An 18,443-nucleotide genomic window follows, 5' to 3' on the forward strand; every position below is an offset into this window, starting at 1 on the left:
GCATTTTAACTGGGATCTGTGGGAAAGACTGAAAAATAAAGATGAATGAGTTTGCTTGGGTAATTAGATAATAAAATTGAAGGCTCTGGAGTTTAGCCCAGAAATATAACCCAGTATATGTGGCTGGCTAGCCTGCTCACTCTCCTACTGCTGGCAGCACTGTCTTAACCCAGCAAGGAGATCTGTCCTTCAGAGTCCAAACACAGAAATGTATTTGTGTAGCACAAAATCAATGGCACAGGATCAATCCTGCCCTCCACCAGCCTCCCAGCAGCTGGATTTACTCTCTGCAGGTGAGGCAGGGCTGCAGAGAGGTGCTGCAGGTTTCAGAGTAGCCTGAGGGGGATTGGGCACTGGAGCAGGCTCCCCAGGGAAATGGTCACAGCACCAAGCCTGACAGTTCAAGAAGTATTTGAATAATGCTCTCAGGAGCACGGTGTGATTCTGGGGCTGTCTTGTGCAGGGTCAGGGGTTGGACTTGATGATCCTAGTGGGTCCCTTCCAAAGCAGGAGATTCTATGAACTCATGCATATCTCCTGCCAGTAAAAACTACCGTGGCTCTGTAGAGGATGGTGTTTCAGGGTAAAAAGGGCAGCAGAGCCAGTCTGAAAGGAAAACTCGGGGTGATTATGCTTTCTGGAGTGACTGTTTCCCTAAATTCCCTTTTCAAATTGCTGTAGAGCTGAAAAGAAAAGCAAAGGCAAGTTCTCTTTGACTTGGGAAATCCTTCAAAAACAAAGCAAACTCATTCTGAAAGGCATTTTGTCAGCTGCCCTATTTTTAGGATTGACTCCTACAGGTCCTTCCTTCAATGATAACAGTTTTGCCTGAGCAATGACTAGGGACTGCAGGATTTAGGCTTTTAATAAAGCAATTGTGTAATTAAAAATAAATGGGTCTCTAGTGTCACTATTTAAAAGAAAAGAAACTTAGATCAAATAAGGCATTTCTTTCTTTTTGGTTTAGTCTGCTTGGATCATGCAGAGCTTTAATGACGCAGTCACAAATGTTGTATTTAAAAGGCCTCTTAGTTGCTGAGAGGAGCCCCAGGAGAGGGCTATTAACTGGCCAAATTAGGCTATTTATTTTTGTGAGTTTTGCAAGTTTGAAAAAGAGAGGCACATTTTCACTTAGGAGAGTGATATTTCAAATAGGTCACAGGAAACTCTGGCAGGCGGGAAGCAAAGCAGAGCGTCACTAGGAAAACATTAACTAGAGACATTTTGCAAGTGTAAGTCGACATTTGGGTTCATAATGGCTTCTGAAGTCCATTCAAAAATCTTTCAGTGAACATAAAATAGGGGCAAGGCACCGCAGCTGTGCAGGAGTCCCAGCCTGATCCTGAATCCCTTAAAAGTGGCAGAGCCAGGTCTAGGGTGCTGCTGTGAGAGAGCCCAGGACTGCCAGCACAACCAGTGGGATGTGTTTGGAGGAGATGGACTCTGCCTTTGGTCAGGAGAGAGCTGCACAGACAGACAGTTAGTCCTGAAACCTCACTGCACCTTTCCTGCCTTTAGCTTTGAGTCTCAGGACAAACTATGATATTCATTTTCCTCTTGCATAATCACAGTCTGGAGCAAATCAGGGGTGACTTCAGTAAATCCTCTAAAGCAAGCTGCATCAGACACAATATATTTTTAACACAGATTGGAAAAAGTGCCACCACACCACCTCTGCAGACACAACATATGCTCACAAACAGTACACCTTTTCCCCTCCTTTTCACCTTTGCAGACAGAATCAATTACCTTAAAGCCCACTCAGGAATGATTCAGGTGAAATTACTTTGAAGGACTGGTCCACCTCCCATTACCTTCAGCAGCTGAGGATTAAATTACTCAGGAGTTAAGAAGCCTCTGGGGCAAAGTCAGGCTATCACTGGGTCCTGTCCTGCTCCAGCAGGGCTCGGGTCCTTTGAGCTGCTGCTACACAAGCAACAAGAGCACCACGGCGTCTGGATGTAAAAGTTTTGCAGGATGAGAAAATAAATGATACAGTAAGATAATAAAAAGCAGTGTTCCTAGAAAGTGAGGTCTAGTGGGCTCCTACATGCCTATTAGAGCAATCTTCCTCAAGTTCTTTTCCTACATAAACTAGGTAATTGAGGATAGAAAGTACTGGCATGTCTGAGGCTGCAACTGTTGCATCAGTGCTTCCATCAGTGAATAACCAATCTCTATAAAGACACCTTTCTGTGACTGTGGTGGGACAGGTTCTCAGTACCACATCCTCCTCCTGTATCTGTGAGACCAAGAGGAGATGTCGGTGCTTAGTGATTGGAGTTTTCACAGGACCTCAGGGTTTTTATTATGCAGACGAACCAGTGGTTCATTGGATCAAAATAAGAGACGTAAAGGGAGCTGAAAGGGAAATTTGGAGCACACAGCTTCACCAAAAACCTTGTCAATCAATACAAAAAAAAGTCAGACAGACCTGACCCACAGCTTTAGTCTTCGCATAATCATTGTACTCTGTCATGCTAACATAAAACAGCTCATCCCATGCTGAACCAACCCAACCAAAACCAGAAGGGGTTTCTGGCCTGGTGAGACCTTGTCTTGCACTGTGAACAACACTGTATACTCAGCAAGAGGAAACCAGAGGTAGAGAGTCCCTCCAGCTGTGTCATAGAAGGAACCCCTGCTCCAACACATATGGCATGTGACAGAGTGGGCATACTTTTCAGAGGTGAGGAGGGAATTTATAAGTACAGAGAAAGCACAAACATATTGCTTGTCTGTTTGGCATGAAAGAAGCTGTAAATAGTGTGATAATTGTCTCCAGAAACTCAGGACAACCTCTGCCCTGATTAGCAACCACACACTGTCCCTCTGGGCTTTACTGATGCCATGCAGGTTGCAGTCACCAGCTCATCTGGCTCATCTGTCGTTTATTGCCTTTAAAACTGCCCTAGCAAAAGCTGCCTTTTCCAAGGAGAGACAGAGGCTGATTCTCTGCCTCAGACAAACCTGCTGTAGCTACAGTGCTGATCATCATCCAGTTGAACAGTAGAGTTGTCCAGCTGGACACCTTCATGGTGGTAATTTTTTCAGACCCACTCTGTGTATTAGCTTAGCCTGGCAATATTTATTTAGCAGATAAAACTTTGATGCTGCTTCTGTAGAAATAGCTTGCAATATATTAACAAGGCCATAATATTAGTCAAAAGCATTTTTTTTCATATGCCCCCAAATACTTGGTGTAAAAGAATCAGCAGATGCAAGGCAAATTCAGCTCTTATGACAAGTTAACCAATAGGTAAAACAAAGGGATGAGGGTGTTCAGGGGTAGCATAAACCATTCACTCCTCCAAGACCTTGCAGCTCACAACATGCTGTGTATAATGCATGCAAGGTTTCAGCTTAAAACAATTCTATATGATCCAAATCCATCCAGACACAAAGAAATAATTAATCCTTTTCCCATGGATGGGCACAAAACAAACCATGCCAGAGTGCCATCCAGGGACAAATAGGTGATTCTTGTTCAATGTATCTGTTTGAACTTTCACTGCCTGCCTGGCTGAAGTGGGGCTTTCAGGAAGGCCTGCAAAGATGTGGGTCACTTGCTTCTTCTAAACCACCCATCCCATTGCTCCCCTCCCAGGCACAGCCACAGGCACCAGAGCCCATCCAGCACCAGTCACAAAACAGCTCCTCCTGGCCCCATGCCAGGGGAGAGGGGCCTCTCCAGCAGCTGGGTCACCTTCTCCAGTGAAGGGCAGACATTCCTTATGGTGATGGGGGACTGGCAGCGTCCACTGCAGAAACCTCCCATTGGCCTGTTTTCTTTCTTTCTCTGTTTCCCCATTCAGGAAAAAGCTTCTGTCACAACAGCTGCTGATTCATTTTCTGACTTGGTGCCGAGCATGCCAGACATAACATTTGTTTGCTGCCAAAGTGGTAAAAACAATGAGTTACCAGTTCATTTTTCTTCAGTGGATTTTGTGGTGGGGGAAAATAGGAGCTTTAATTAAAATTAGATAAGAAGGAGAATAAATCCACTGAGATGCAAGCAGCAGTACTCTGGAAGGCAGGAAAGGGGAGAGCATCTGAGGACGTGCAGGAATGGCCATCCCTAAACAAAGGAAAACAAGGGAGTCCATGGTCAGTGGTGAGGGACTCTGTGGTCCCTTGCTGATTTTCACCAACTTCTCGTCTCTACACTTGCCACCATCCAGATGTCAACAGCTTCCCAGACCAGTAACTCTCAGATCCAATACTTTGCCTTCCAGACTGAGAGGAGAGAAGCCACCTAAAGACAGCTCCAATAAGGGCAGATGGGTATACTGGTCTTTGATGATTTTCATCTTTCTTCCATTATTTGTCTTCCGCGATGGAGAAGATATTTATTTGCTTCTTAAAACATTGACTAATGATTTGCTCAGGAGAGAGAATCTACATCCAACCCACATTTTGAAATGGTTCATGTGGGGATTTACTGGACTGAGATTTTGGCTTGCCTATTATACACTAGAGCCAAGTTTGGCTCCAATGAGTGAAAAGTCATGGTAATCAGCTTAAGGGTGAGGACCTGCTGTGGAAGAACCATCCAAAGCCATTATCCCAACACGACCATAATCATTTCATCTGATGATAAAGAAAAGGCTAAATCATTCAAAGGCTACAAGAAAGATTTTTAAGGCAGATGGGGGAACATTCACAGGTGGAATGTGGCTGTGTGGTCAGATACTACAATTCAAACTAAGGATTCACCAAGGACTATTTATCTAATGCCAGGTAACTCTTCAAACATGAGGAGGAAAAGCTCATTTTTATACCTCACAAGTACTTGCATTCTTTGCTTTTAACAGTTATTTGCTCTCTTCATCTGAGGGGAATACAAAGAGTGGTTATTTGCAAATGCAAAATCCAAGATCAAGGCATCATTCTTGTTCACCAGAGAAAATAAAATAGACACTAGAAAAGCTCTTTAGAAGGAAGAAAGAATTTTCAATAATACCAAATGAAGCACCTAGATACCACCAACAAGCCACTGAAAAACTATCCACCTTCTTGGAATATTTTCGGAAATTCACCTCATTATGTCAACTTGTATTCAGAACCTGAAATAAGTATTTTCACCACCATACTCTCACAGAATGGTGAAGAAGGGATTTAAGAGTTGTCATATTGATCCCCACTCTTATCTCTGCTATACAACTAAACTATTCTTTCCTTTACCTGATCTACCTGCATCACATCACAGGTCTTGTACAAACTGTTTCCTTGGATAACATTGCTAAATTACGTCACTATAGCAAAATATAAATGTTTAAGAAAATCTCAAGTTGCTCTCTCAACCAACTACATTACAACACCACCACCAAGAAAGGTTTCTCCCTCTCCCATGACCTTTTGCTGATTCAGATCTCACAGAAAGCAATACTGTACTGCAGAGCAATGCTCAAGCTGTGGATTGACATACCTGACCATCCAGAGACACCCTGCCCTTCCAGGCTTCAGTTGGACATGTAGTTTCTCAGCACCTTTGCAAATTAAGTCATAGAAACTAATGCATTAAATTGTATTGCTGCATAAGGACCTTCATTTCCAGCCTTTTATCAGCAGGAATGATATTGCCATTCTATACACTAGTCCTATTTTTGTAATACTATGGTTCATCAGAAGTTTTTATGTTAATACCAAATCAGAAATAATACACATGTGATTCATAATAATCTAACTGAATGGCTGCACTGAATGTATTGTAAGAAATTCTGGTTAGGCAAGAAACTCATTAAAGAAATAGTGACTACTATTATCCCACAGCATATATTGTTCTACTGGAAAGCTTCCTTCAGTAGTTTCTTTAATTAGCAATTTGATATTTTGAAATAGTGTGATCTCCACAACACACAATTTGTAACACAGACTTGGCTGGCAAAACAAAGAAAAACATGCAATCTTTTCAGAGTTTGCATCTCTAGAGCACATCTTGTCATTTGCTGCTGTATATATGTGTATAACATGGTGGCACTGTTCTTGTGGGATTTTGACTCTTTAAAGTTGCTTAGATAAAGAGCTTTTTTATTGGAACATTATATATTGTAATATTTTTTTCCGTTTTTAGAAAATCCACATATTTGCATAACTTTGGGCTATTCAAATAGAAGACATCGACCCCTGCTGCATTCTAGTGAATGAATCATTTATGTAGGAGCTCATTGCACAGAACGTATGGTATTTTATCTTTGCTGGGCTTCTGCCAAATACAGTCTGTAACAATTTTTCCCCTTTGCCACATTTACTGCTTGATATCTTTTAAAATATACCAGCTCCAAGTGTGAGAAAGCAAAACAGATTCTGTCCAGCTCTGGCTGAGAGCTGTTTGTATGGATACCCCTGTGCTGTGCTGGCATCGAGGTGCCCTTGTTTTTGGAGAACATTCATTCCAGATCTGAGACTCTCCTTGCACTGACTGCTTTTAATAAACATTGAATCAAAGTTAATTTAAACCTGCAGGGAACTGCAGAAGCCCAGGAGCAAGGGAAAACAAGGATCCTCTTCATAAACAATATCGGAACTGCCCCAGTGAGAGAGACAAACTTCCAGTGCCTTGAACATCCCAAGCTCTGCACCTGCAGGGAAAGCCTGAAGGGAGTAATGGAGCATGTTTCTGCCACAGCTCTGCTCAGTTACAGCTATCCTCCAGATATCACTTAAGTGGTATCTGGGCAAGACATATTTCTGCCCAGAAGGGCATGGAAAAAGATTATTTCATTAAGTGACTGAGGCACTGCATGGCCAAAGCCACTATTACACCAGGTTTGATTTGAAATGGTAAGCGAGAGGTCAGACTCTCTCAACACTGATCTCCCAGGGGAGAGGAGATAAGACAGAGTGCTAAGATTTCCATGCTCGCACATGAATAGATAAGGTCTGAATGAGCAGCCTCATCTGTAGGCTGCTTTTCTGAGTGTTTTTCATAGCTTTCACTGGAAACCCTCATATCTTTCTATACTGAATCACATAATTATGGTTTCCACAAGAAATTCAGAGAAGGGATCTCCTCCCACAAAATTTCCTCTCACCTGCTCTCTTTTCATCACCAAAGATGACTATTTGTCAGCACTACCTCTGCTGCTGAAAGGGTTCACAAGCAGCTCAATTTAGCAGCCAGAGTCAAGAATATTTCCCCGCGCACAAGCTTCTAAAACATGTTTGTGTGTGGCATGAGCATCTCCATGAGGAATCATTCATTCAGGATATGTGTCAGTCTCAATGTGTTCTCCCTGCTAAGCAAGGAGCTTCTTTTATAGGAGACAGCCTCCATCATCAGGAGGTCATCTTCCAGTTTCCCAGGAAAGCCTTGCTCAGATGGAGATATTCTAGCAGGATGCAGCCCCATTAATCTCTGCCATTCCAGTTCCTCACACCTGATCTGTTCCCTGTCATAGGAGGCTCCATCATCATTACACTCTCCTAGTTGCAACAGGAGCACAAAAGCCTGGTTAAACCTGACCCTGGGCAAACTCCAAATACACACAAGACACTGTTCTGAATTAATTAATCTTTCAGCAGCAGATTATTTCTGATGTGAAATGTTTTCTCCCATTCCCTCAAAAAGCAAGCCAGAGTTTATCAAAGATCTGCAAGTCCCTCCTGAGAGAGTCAGCCAAGAAACTGCACTGACACAGGTGCCAGTGTTCTAGAGTTGAAGTGCTGCTGTAATTACATGTGACAGTTGTCTAAATTCCAGTTTTGGTTGCTCATAACTTCACCTATAATTAATTGTTTAGGCTGAAAATTTCTCCAGCTGGATTCAGCCTCAGGCTAAACTCTTTCATTTTGGCTGAAATGACTTGTGTCTCTCTCAATAATACATATAAGGAAAAAGACTCTCTTTTGCCCCTGTTAAAAGGGTCTTTTTATAATTTACTGAAGTGTTCTCACAACTCCATCCTTCCAAAAGCAGCACCTTGAAACACTGGCAGACTTGACTGCCAGTATGTGAAACACATCTCTTCATATTATCAGGGGGAGGAAGGATCACAATTTGGCCATTTTCAGCCTCAGACTTAAATATATGTAAATGTATAGGTATTTATATACATACACACACACCTATGTATATTTAACTCTTGACTATCCTCAGTGCTGAGCAAGCTACCACTGTGCCTGACACTCCAGTGAGGGGACATACACAGAACCCAGCAGACACCAAGGACACTTCTGCAGCTACAGGGCCTGGTAGAGCTTTAACTCCAAATATGCCCTTTGTTTGCAGGTTCTCTGAGGTACCAGGCCAGAAGAGAGCTGGAAGCAGGTCAGGCTGCACAGGACACAGGTACTACACCTCAGTGAACACAGGAGAAGCAGCTACTGAAGGAGCCTGTGATGAGCCTGACCACAGAGCAAGGTCTGACCTGTAGGCAGTGAAGATAATACTGGGTGCACATGGAGCTGCAAAGACAAGTCAAAATGTTCAAAAGCAGTCCAGTAAATAGCTTCTACTCTGAGAACACCCAGAGGTGTCTCTACAGAGGTCTGTTCTACAGTGAGACAGACACGAAGAAAATGAGTACACGAACACTCATGATAAAGAACACAACACAATGCAAGGGGGCTGAATGCCACCTGCCTAAACAACTTAAAGTTTCTTTCTTCAGGAATATTTGAAGTTGAAACCTTATGACAGGCTAAAGAGGTTGTACCCACTTCAGAAGGGGTGCACATCCTCTGATTTCTGGCCATGTAGAAAACAGGCAGAAAGCACATCTGGCTGCAGAGAACAAAACCTAGAAACACAGGAAGTCTTGAAAAATCTGAACTGAAAAGTGACAATTACTTCATAAAAAAATTTTTACCAATGTGATAGGGTTCAGAGATGTCATTAAGGAAAAGAACCCCCAGCATGCATCTGCCTCCAAACTAACTAGGCAAACAAAATGGCCTCACTCTAACTAAGAAATTAAAACACTTATAGACAGTTCTTACTACTCTGTGAACATGAGTCAGTACAAGTGAAACTGGTGCACAGATGGGCCAGCACAGAAGCAACAGAAGTGCTGTGATATTTACAAGGGGAGAAAAAAATCTTCCTTTACAAGTGTAAATATACCAGAGAAACCATCCGCTCCCAGCACAAACTGGGCTTTGATGTAACAAACACTCCCACCAGGGAAGGCACTGGCTCTGCTGGGAGGGTAGACACTGCATCTGGAAGACAGTAGGCTCAAAGCAGGAGTCACAACACACACAAACGTGTCAGACACATAGACCATTTTACAGTCTTCATGCAACCAGCAGCAAGGGGCCAAGCACAGTCCCAGGCCATGGTAGACGCTGAGGATGAAAGAACTGTGGTGAGTTTGTGTTGGTTTCACGCGCTCGGGGGAAGGGTGGATTCCCCTCAGGGAAAGCACCATGAGGCTGGGGAGTGGGAGGGACTCTCCCGTCTCTGGGAGCGTCCCCTGTGAGCTGCTGGAACCAATCAGAGAGCTGATTTGGTGATGGACAGCTCGGAAAACCAATGAAAAGTTATTTCACTTTCACAAATCACAGTGGATCAAATGCTGGGGGTTTTTTTCGGCTTCCGGCCTCCGGGGGTGCGGGGGGCTCCGGCCGGGGCCCGGTCAGGCACTAGTTCTGCTGGGAGCCCTTAGTCCAGCCCCGGCTTGGCTCGGCAGGGCTGCATGCCCCCCACCCGGCACCAGCCACATGTTTTTTTCTTAACGATCTGGATACAATTTTAACTTCTTAATGCCTGGATAAGATTCTCGATCTCCTGAACCCCCTTAATGAGAAGGAATAAAGCATGGAGTCCACAGAAGTCGTTGGAATGAAGATAAAGTTCCTGATAGGAAGAGATTGAAAAGATGCAACTGATAAGTAGCTGAAAACCTTTTTTGGGGGCTATGAGGGGTTGTGACCTCACTAAAATTCCTTTAAACTGTGAAATGTACTTGGGGAGGATGGGTGCTTGAGATGAAGACTTTTTTGCCTCGGGAAATGGAACTCTCTGTTTTGGGGCCGGAATATGAACAGAGACATTTGATAGAGAAGGAGATGAAGAGAATTTTGTTTTTCAGCAGCTTGCCTTTAAAAGTGGTACCCCATGTGTGCATCGTAACCCATAACACAGCTCTGGAAGGACTGTGGGAATGAGAGGAAAATTCATTGTTCTGTAAGTCCCTGGCAGATGCAGACTGTGAAGGTAAAGACACCCCCTAAGTCTAAAGCAGAAAAAGGAACTTTTCTCTCTTAAGTGAACTGAAATGATTATTTGGGTGGATAACTGACTGAAGTGTTCTCTGTATGTGGTTGGTAAGAAATGAGGAATGAAAGGAGGAGGGAGTAATCTAGGAATCTTATCCTGAATTTTCTTTTGTGTTATTAATAAAGTTCTTCTTGTACCTTTTTAAGTTTTAAGCCTGCGTTGTCTTTACTCCTAAATCCTATCTCTAAAGGTAATTAAATATTTAAAATTGGTAAACCCTCTAGTCACACCTTGAGAGTGTCAGCTCTAACAGCTGGAAAGAGCATCGTGACAGCCCGAGCAGCCTGGGCTCTGGTGCACTGCCCATGGCATAGACATGCAACAGCTTAAAGACACGTGAATCAAAGCTGGTGGTGTTCTGCAGCCAAGAAAGCAGCACCTGATGCACTCTGTCCAGTTCTGGGGCTCCTCAGCATAAGAAGGACACGGACCTGCTGGAACAGGACCAGAGGAGGGCCACGAAGGGGACCAGAGGAAGAAGGATACAGGGAGACCTTAAAACACCTTCCAGTACCTAAAGGGGCTACGAGAAAGATGAAGACAAACATTTTGCCAGGGGCTGTTGTGATAGGACAAGGGGTAACGGTTTCAACTAAAAGAGTTGACTTTAACTAGATGCAAGGAAAAAGTTTTTTTTTACAATGAGGATGGTGAAACACTCGCACAGGTTGCCCAGAGAGGTCGTAAATGTGCCATCCCTGGAAACATGCTCTGAACAACCTGACGTTTAGACCTAGATGACCTTTAAAAGATACCTTCCAGCCCAAATCCTTCTGTGATTTTTGGGGTTCTCAGCCTCTCACAGAGCAGAAATAACACGGGGGTCTTTTTCTCCAGCTTCTTTCCAGTCTCCCTCTCAGTGCAAGCTGTCAGTTCACAGCGAGAGCATGGGGCTGAGCTTTCCAGACTAATCACATTCCTCCCCATACGTCTTCCCCTCACCTGTAAAACAGCAGTAACAATATTTACACTTCTGCAGTTGGCTCAAGATGCAGGAATGAAAACTTAATTATCATCAGTGCTATTCATCTGTGAGCAACAGCTCACAGCCCAACCACAGCAAAAATTAATCGAGCCCAAGGAGCCCAGAGTAGACCTGCAGGAGACAGCACAAATCTCAACCCAGTGGTAAAAAGGTGTGGCAGCTTTGAATGGGAGAGAAACAGCTTTCCCATCTCTTATGAACTTGTTTATAGTGAATTATCACAGAATTTCGTAATGGGTTTCCAGCTTCCAGGTCAAGCAAACTCCTGCCATTCAGCTGCTCTGCCCACTGACTCTGCAGTGACACACATACTTGTGTCCTATGGAAAAAAAAATTTAATAAATCCAGATTTCCAAACTTCTTGCCTCTCCCAGTCCTTCTAACAACTTTTATGGGTTTGTGCTACATTGTCTCATTCTTTAAGACCTTTTTTTCCCCACTGCTGCATGAAAGACCCAAGCACAGCAGGAGAAATTAATTAATGCAGCAGACAGCTATTCTGCCATCAAATGAACAAAATTAAATTGTACCAGAGACTTACACTTATAGTCACCCCTAAGTATTTCACATGACAACAGCAGGGAAAACACAGTGCAGACTGTTGTTTTGATGTTGATAATATTCCAAAATCCACACACTTACCAACTTCTCAGTGGAAATAAAACCTTTGACACCAGTGGAAATTCTGTCTGGGCATGAAAGCTGACTCTTATATTGTGATCCAGCAATAGGAGTCTGTTTTGATTGTCAGATGTTTAGCACCATTCCCTTCTATGCCTGCCCAGAGCACCTGGACTGACAAGCACAGGACAAAACTACAGTGGAATTGTGTTAGACATGAATACATTTGTGCACTTACATGCTTTCTGCCAAGGCTTGTGCTGGTGAGGAGTTCTCCACTACGGGCAGGGTTTATTTATGTTTTGCAACCACCTCCCAACAGCTGGAGGGCTGCCTGATGTGTCAGCCCACTCTGCTGCAGAGCATTGGTTTTTTGCATCTCAGCTGAGTTCTTACTGCTGCACATATCCCACTTGGATGCAGACCAGGACTGGGCACTACAAGGCTGCTATTTTCCCCCAAATCATTAAGATGTGAAGGAATATAGAGGGAGGGGAGGGAAAGGGAGAAGGAAAGTGTTGATGATACAGAACTAGTAAGAGGAAAAAGAGTTAAAATGAAGACAGGAAGAAGATTCGAAGGTGCACAAATGTGAAATAGCATGACTTCATGACTGTCAAAACAGTATTGAATTTTTCCTCTGTTCATTAAGTCAACAGTTACACACCCACCAGCACAGCTTTCTGCTAGCCCTGGAGTTTTGTTGGACTTGCAGAAGCTCCCAATTGTGGAAATTGAGGTGGACAGATGTGGCTTTGCCTGCACGTGCAGAATGCTTTTGTTTCAAATCCTGGGAAGCACCTATCTAGGAGGAAGAGCATCCTTTACATCCTTTACATCAGAGAGAATAGAGATAAGAGTTGTCTCATGGGAACTAATATGTTAACTAATTTGTTACAAATAGGGTGTTGTTCTTCGATAAATAGTTGGCTAGTTGCCAGCTACATATATGGTTCTGTTCCTTATCCTCATTATTGACTGGATCCTGTACCCTCCACCCCATCTATATACCTCTGCTTTCTGGGTTTCAGGGTCTTTGGAAGTTTTCTCTTGTACCATGTAGTCTCTACATTTGTTATTTTTACATTAAAAGTTCTTTGTTTTGAGGCAACTCCCTCATTCCCATCTCTCTATACTTACACCATGGACTTCCAGGCTGGCCTGGTTCTGCTGTGGCCACCCACAGTGGTCATACTCTATGACATCAGCAATAGAAACAACTGGGTTTGTCAGCAGACAACCTCATTCAAGACTAGGTTGAGTAATCCCTTCCACTCTTGTTACCATGAGGGCTGTCACAGACTCCATACAGTGGAGACTAGCCCAAGCACAACAGAAGCCTTGAGAAAATGGCCTGAATTTTATCAATTTTTCCTGGTTTTAAGTCACACGTAACAACACCTAATATTTGTCCCCAGACTTTGATAAAAAGAAAATTATCCCCATAATACTAAATTAAAACCATCAAATTAATATCTATCCAGCTAACATGGTAGTAGTTAGTACTACAGCCTGTAGTGAGGAATGGTCCCACAAAGGGAATATCTGTGCACTCTGGGAAGAATTTCCCCTCTCCTGCACTTGGGGTTCTTAATTCCCTCTCATCTACAGAAGATTCACAGAGAAAAGCCTGACACAAGTGCTTTTCAAAAGGACTTTGAACCTGTAACAATATTTGATATAAAATTAGTGCCCAATTACAAAATTTTGTGGTGCAGTTAAAGAAAACCCAAACAAACAAACAAACAAACCATATGCAATAAATTAAGAATAAGTTATTATATTATAATTATATTAGTTTCCCTTTTTGTACATAACTTCTATTATACTCAATGGAGCTTTTCAATTACAGGTAGAAGGACAAGTAAATAAGCAAACCCTTATTTACAAAAGAGGGATAACATTTTCCAAGGGAGAGTGCATATTAGATTGAGACTATGGTAATTCACTAGGACAGTATTTAGATTAAATAGTCTAGAGCTTTTAGTTGTTTTGGCCTCAAAACCTTCCCAGAGGACATGTATAATTTATCTGTGATAAGTCTCCCTTAGGTTTAGGAGCCAAGAAGACAGACTCATCTCTCTTCTGCAAGAGCCAACATCCAGAATTTGGCAATACACACTTTCCTCCCAAGCAGTATCAGCCCTGCTCTTTGCCTTTTATACCAACCCAAGCACATAAATCACCCCTGTCCAGTCTGACGTAAAAATCCAACATAGACACCTCAACTGCTCTGACACTATCTGTTCTGCACTCCAATTTCCACACTTCTCAGTCCAAATAAGGCTGCTTTACACGGTGTTTTATTACCTCAGGTAATACTGCATAGTCTCAGCAACATAAACAAAGACACCAGTGAAAGCAAGCTTGTTTGTCTGAGGGTTTTGGGGTTTTCCCCATTAGAAAAATGTTCTCCCCATTTGTAATGTAACTATAAACATTCCTTACCAGTCCTCACCTCAGTCAGCCAAAAATCACATGAAGTCTTTTGGAATAACTAAGTTCTGTGCAATGAGGTTATTAACTGCTGGGAAAGGCAGAAAAGCTTTTTTACAGCTGTTAATTGATGCACTGAATGTCACCTTACACTCTGCAGCCCTTTTTGAATTCTGCAGACTTCTGGAGTAGGCTAAGAAAAAACAAAAACCTTGGCCAGAGCAGTTACATTGCTTCTTGAGACATGTTTCTTTTTGGGTTCAGGCCTCAGATTCTCAGCCAGCATTTTCTGTCTCTGTTGGAAATTAAAAAAAAAAAACAAACAAAAACCAACACAAAACAAACAAATCACAGAAAATACCAGGTTTGTCTGCTTTTCAGGAATCCAGAGAACAAATATGAGTTCCTAAGGCATTTGCAAGAGATGTGAATTGACCCCAAAGCCCCAACATCCTTCCAACAAAGATCAGTTATTCTGAAAAAAAGTCAGCAGTGCCTGGCTCTGGACCAGAGTGCTCCCAGACACACACAGTGCTGGGAAGTGGGAGAGGAGTGGTCTGGCCATGCCAACTCCCATTTGGTGCCCTGTGAGCCACATCCCTGTGCAAACTCGTTGTGCTCTCGCAGAAGGGGAAAGCCTGGCCCACCTGATGCTGAAATCCCCACCACTGATGCTTGTCCACGCAATAGCTTCAATGACTCTCAGAAACCTTAAACACAGGGATCACAGCTTGTTCTGCTCACTTCTGTTTCAGACAGGTGTACAAACCCCTTGATTTAACCAATTGGCTGTCATCCTGCAGTGAATGAGGCCAGAATTAATTTTCTCTGTTTAATTTATGTTTCAACATTTTTATTTTAAAACTGTACACAGATGTGTGGGTACCAGCAGGTGTATTTCATTGGTACATACAAACAGCCCTGTTCTCATTCCTGCTTGCTCCTGTAGGAGCACACCACTCCTCACACCCAGCCTGTTGCTTGGCTTCCTTTCCTCTTTCCCTTTTAAATGGCACAGACAGTCGATGAAGAGCCAGGCACTCACCTTGACCCAGACTTGAATCTCCACCAGAATTTTTCAACAGAAACAACCAGTTTTGAAATTAGAGGAAATGCTTGGCAGGTGTTCCCCGGGGACTGGCCAAAAATAAATGCACTCTCCAGTTAATTTCCATCTGAGTACTATTAACATTTCTCCTTTAAGAGCTGGGTTGCAGCATTTGATTTACACAAGGTGAGGCATTTGTTTGCAGTCACCCGGCAGACTCAGCACACAACAGGGAACAGTCAAACCCGTTTTAATCACCCATGTAAGGTGCCCACGCTCTCCTTTACAGACGAGGGATCTTTTAGGGTGTGATTAACCGTAATTAGGAACCTACCTCTCACCTTTGATTATAGCAGTAGTCTAGACAGCTAGTGTTGGCAGAGAACTGACAGACTTAAAATTACCTTGTACAAATATTCCCCAATGCATCGGTTCTGCAAGGAAACAGACCGGAGGCTCTTCAGGAAGAGAGTTATACCCAGTACTCGACACTTGGCAGGCAGTGAGGAGCAGGTAAGGCTGTTTACAGGCAGCTCTACTCAGCTGTGACTTCCAGCAAGCGACTCCCTGCATGCAGCCCAGAACGCTGCAGGACGGGCGAACCGGGTCCCGGAGCCCCCGAGCCGCTTCCTTCCGCTCAGCCGCTGGCACTGGAGGAGGAAAGCCCGCTGGATGTAAGCTCTGGCGTAGGACCAGAGCCGACAGCGTGGCGAGCAGCCAGCCCACTGCTCAGGAACACCTACTCCTTACTTCTGCACGATAATGCAGCTGTGACTGGAGAGTCCGGGAATATCCTCGGGTTCTGTAGCCGCGGGCTGCTGGGTGGCGCAGGCTAACTCCTGCTTGTAGCTCTCATCTCCTACTACCGCTTGCCTTTTTTCCCCCTTTTTTTAATTTTTTTTTTAATTCCCTCTCCCTTTTTTGTTAAAGGAACCACTCGGATCTTAACTTTAATCAAGAATTTAGAAAACAAGGCATCTAGAAAATTCGGCCAAATGCATGCTAGCGTCATTAAAGAATTAAAAGCTCTCCCCAAATTAGCAAATTTTTTACTTTAAAAAAATTGTTGTATTTGAAAATACTGCCATAAAACAATACCTCAGGCAGGAGATAGACTAAGGTCGAAACATAGTTAAACCCCTGAAATTACTCGTTTTAAATTGTGTATTTTCATTTTCCATCCCAGATAACCGTGTGACAAGGCTGTGCATTGCTACACGACAGCTCTTTCTACTTTTCAAACAGTACCACTTCAGTAGTAGCTAAATTGATGCTTTTTATGGGTCTATCACTTACTGAGAGTAATTGCTTAGTGCATATGAGAGGCTCTGAGATCTAACGGATTACATATTCTGAGCCTGCTAAATTATTTGAATAGATTTAGGAAGAAAAAGATTCAAAATTTTGTGTGATCCAGTATTGCCTTCCCCAGTCAGCATTTCCCCTCCCCGTATTTTTGCTCAGTTAGAAAAAATAAGTGTGCTAAGCCCGGGGAGCAAGAAGAGTTGAGCATGACACCTGTTAAAATACTATGGAAAGCGAGCATATTTTTCCACTGTGAATTTCTTTGGTGACTGTTTATTCCCCTACTTGAAGATTACAGCTTTAATCTAGCTCGAGAAGCAAATGGAAAGGTCTCAGCTTCGTCGAGCTCAGAGCAATCCAGACGGCACTGCAGCCCCAAACAACATGCTATGTTCGAGGCTCCAGGCTCACAACACATCCTCTGTGGTACAATTTGGAAGCATTTAAGCTCAGCTGCCTTAAACACAGCCAGAACCAAGAATAGCCTCGGCTCCCGGGCACAGGTCAGGCGATGCTGAATCACTTGCTGGCCGGGGCCCAGGCTTTCCAGCTGCCTTGTGTTCGGCCTCCTTAAAGATACAACTTGTGCCCGCCGCACACAGCCCCAGCTCCAGCTGGGCATGACCAGACAGGGATGGCACCCTTGGATACCAGGGGGTTTAGCCAGATGCGTGATTCCAATATGAATTCCTGGTTCCTACCGCCCTGTTTCCCTCCAGCTTCAGAGCGCAGCATTGCTGCTGCCTTCCTGCCCATTCAAAGCTACATTCATACATCTCTTTGTAATTATGAATCAACTCCCAGGCATCGGCGCACACCCCAGGCTCACACAGAACGGCAAACAATATACTGTCACGGGTTGCATCAGCTGCACGATGCTCTCTCATGCCTTCAGGCTTGCTAAAGCTGATCCAACGCTAATATAATAATAGCCTTTTTACGCGCCTCCTCCCCCAACAATTACCGGAGGCTTGGAAAGCCATTGAAATGCAAATAGCACACGGAGAGGTTATTGGGAACCAGACTGGAAGGTACAAATGCTGTCCCGCTACTTTCCTTTAGTTTGACACGGACGGGGCTGCAATCATGAATTTCTCTTTGTATTAACACGGAGAGAGGCAATATCGTGGATGTACAAACGGCCAAGTGTGGAAGCTGAAGTGCATCTTCACCAGCATCGCTTCTCTGTATCTGGGACCCCTGTTACTCCCCTTAGCTGCGGCGGTAGCAGGGAACTGCAGAGCACAGAACTGCCTGTAGCTGCGGTAATACGAGCGTGCCCAACTACACAAATTCACAGAAACGCGCTCGGTGTGGGTTTGAAAGAACTTGTCCCCACAAGGCAAGGCACTGTGGAACCTGCAGTTTGCTCTGTGGCCACAGACGAAAGTCAGAAATACAGCATCCCTTCCCCTATTATCCCACTTCATCCTTCAACCCAGGTGCCTTTACAGAGGACAGGACCCCCTCTCTCCCCGCTCCATCATGGTGTTTGCCTACGATCTTTTCAGGAATGTTTCCATCAAGGACAAAAAAGGGCTTTCTGGGACCCAAGGCAGTCCTGACACTTGGCTAGAGCAGCCACTAACAGCACTGTGTACCAGTTGCTGAGAGGTGACACGCGACTACGATGACCCAGACACTTCTTCAGGCTCTCAGTCCCCAATAAAGCTTCAGAAATACCTCCTAAAAATAGGCTGCATCCTCATCCCCTTTTCTGTAGCAAAACAACCTATAAATATCACAAAGAAGATATTTACCCTGTTATTAACAACCCCCTACCCCCGTTCAAAAGAGCCATAGAGAAGAGGGTCCAGCACAGGGGG

General features: G+C 43.9%; 2 long non-coding RNA genes across 2 annotated transcripts; one reads left to right on the forward strand and one right to left on the reverse strand.

The window, feature by feature from the left end:
* Window positions 1-6,407: 6,407 nt before the first annotated feature.
* On the reverse strand, window positions 6,408-15,373 carry LOC306808436. Its single transcript, XR_013776036.1, has 3 exons — window positions 15,310-15,373; window positions 14,912-15,061; window positions 6,408-6,575 (listed from the first exon to the last, which is right to left on the reverse strand). It is a non-coding gene; the product is annotated as an uncharacterized lncRNA (long non-coding RNA).
* A 378-nt stretch (window positions 15,374-15,751) lies between these two features.
* Window positions 15,752-18,044, forward strand: LOC306808437. Its single transcript, XR_013776037.1, has 2 exons — window positions 15,752-15,825; window positions 16,499-18,044. It is a non-coding gene; the product is annotated as an uncharacterized lncRNA (long non-coding RNA).
* The last annotated feature ends 399 nt before the right edge of the window (window positions 18,045-18,443 follow it).

This window comes from Erithacus rubecula, assembly GCF_903797595.1.
Source record: "Erithacus rubecula genome assembly, chromosome: 15".
NCBI lineage: Eukaryota > Metazoa > Chordata > Aves > Passeriformes > Muscicapidae > Erithacus > Erithacus rubecula.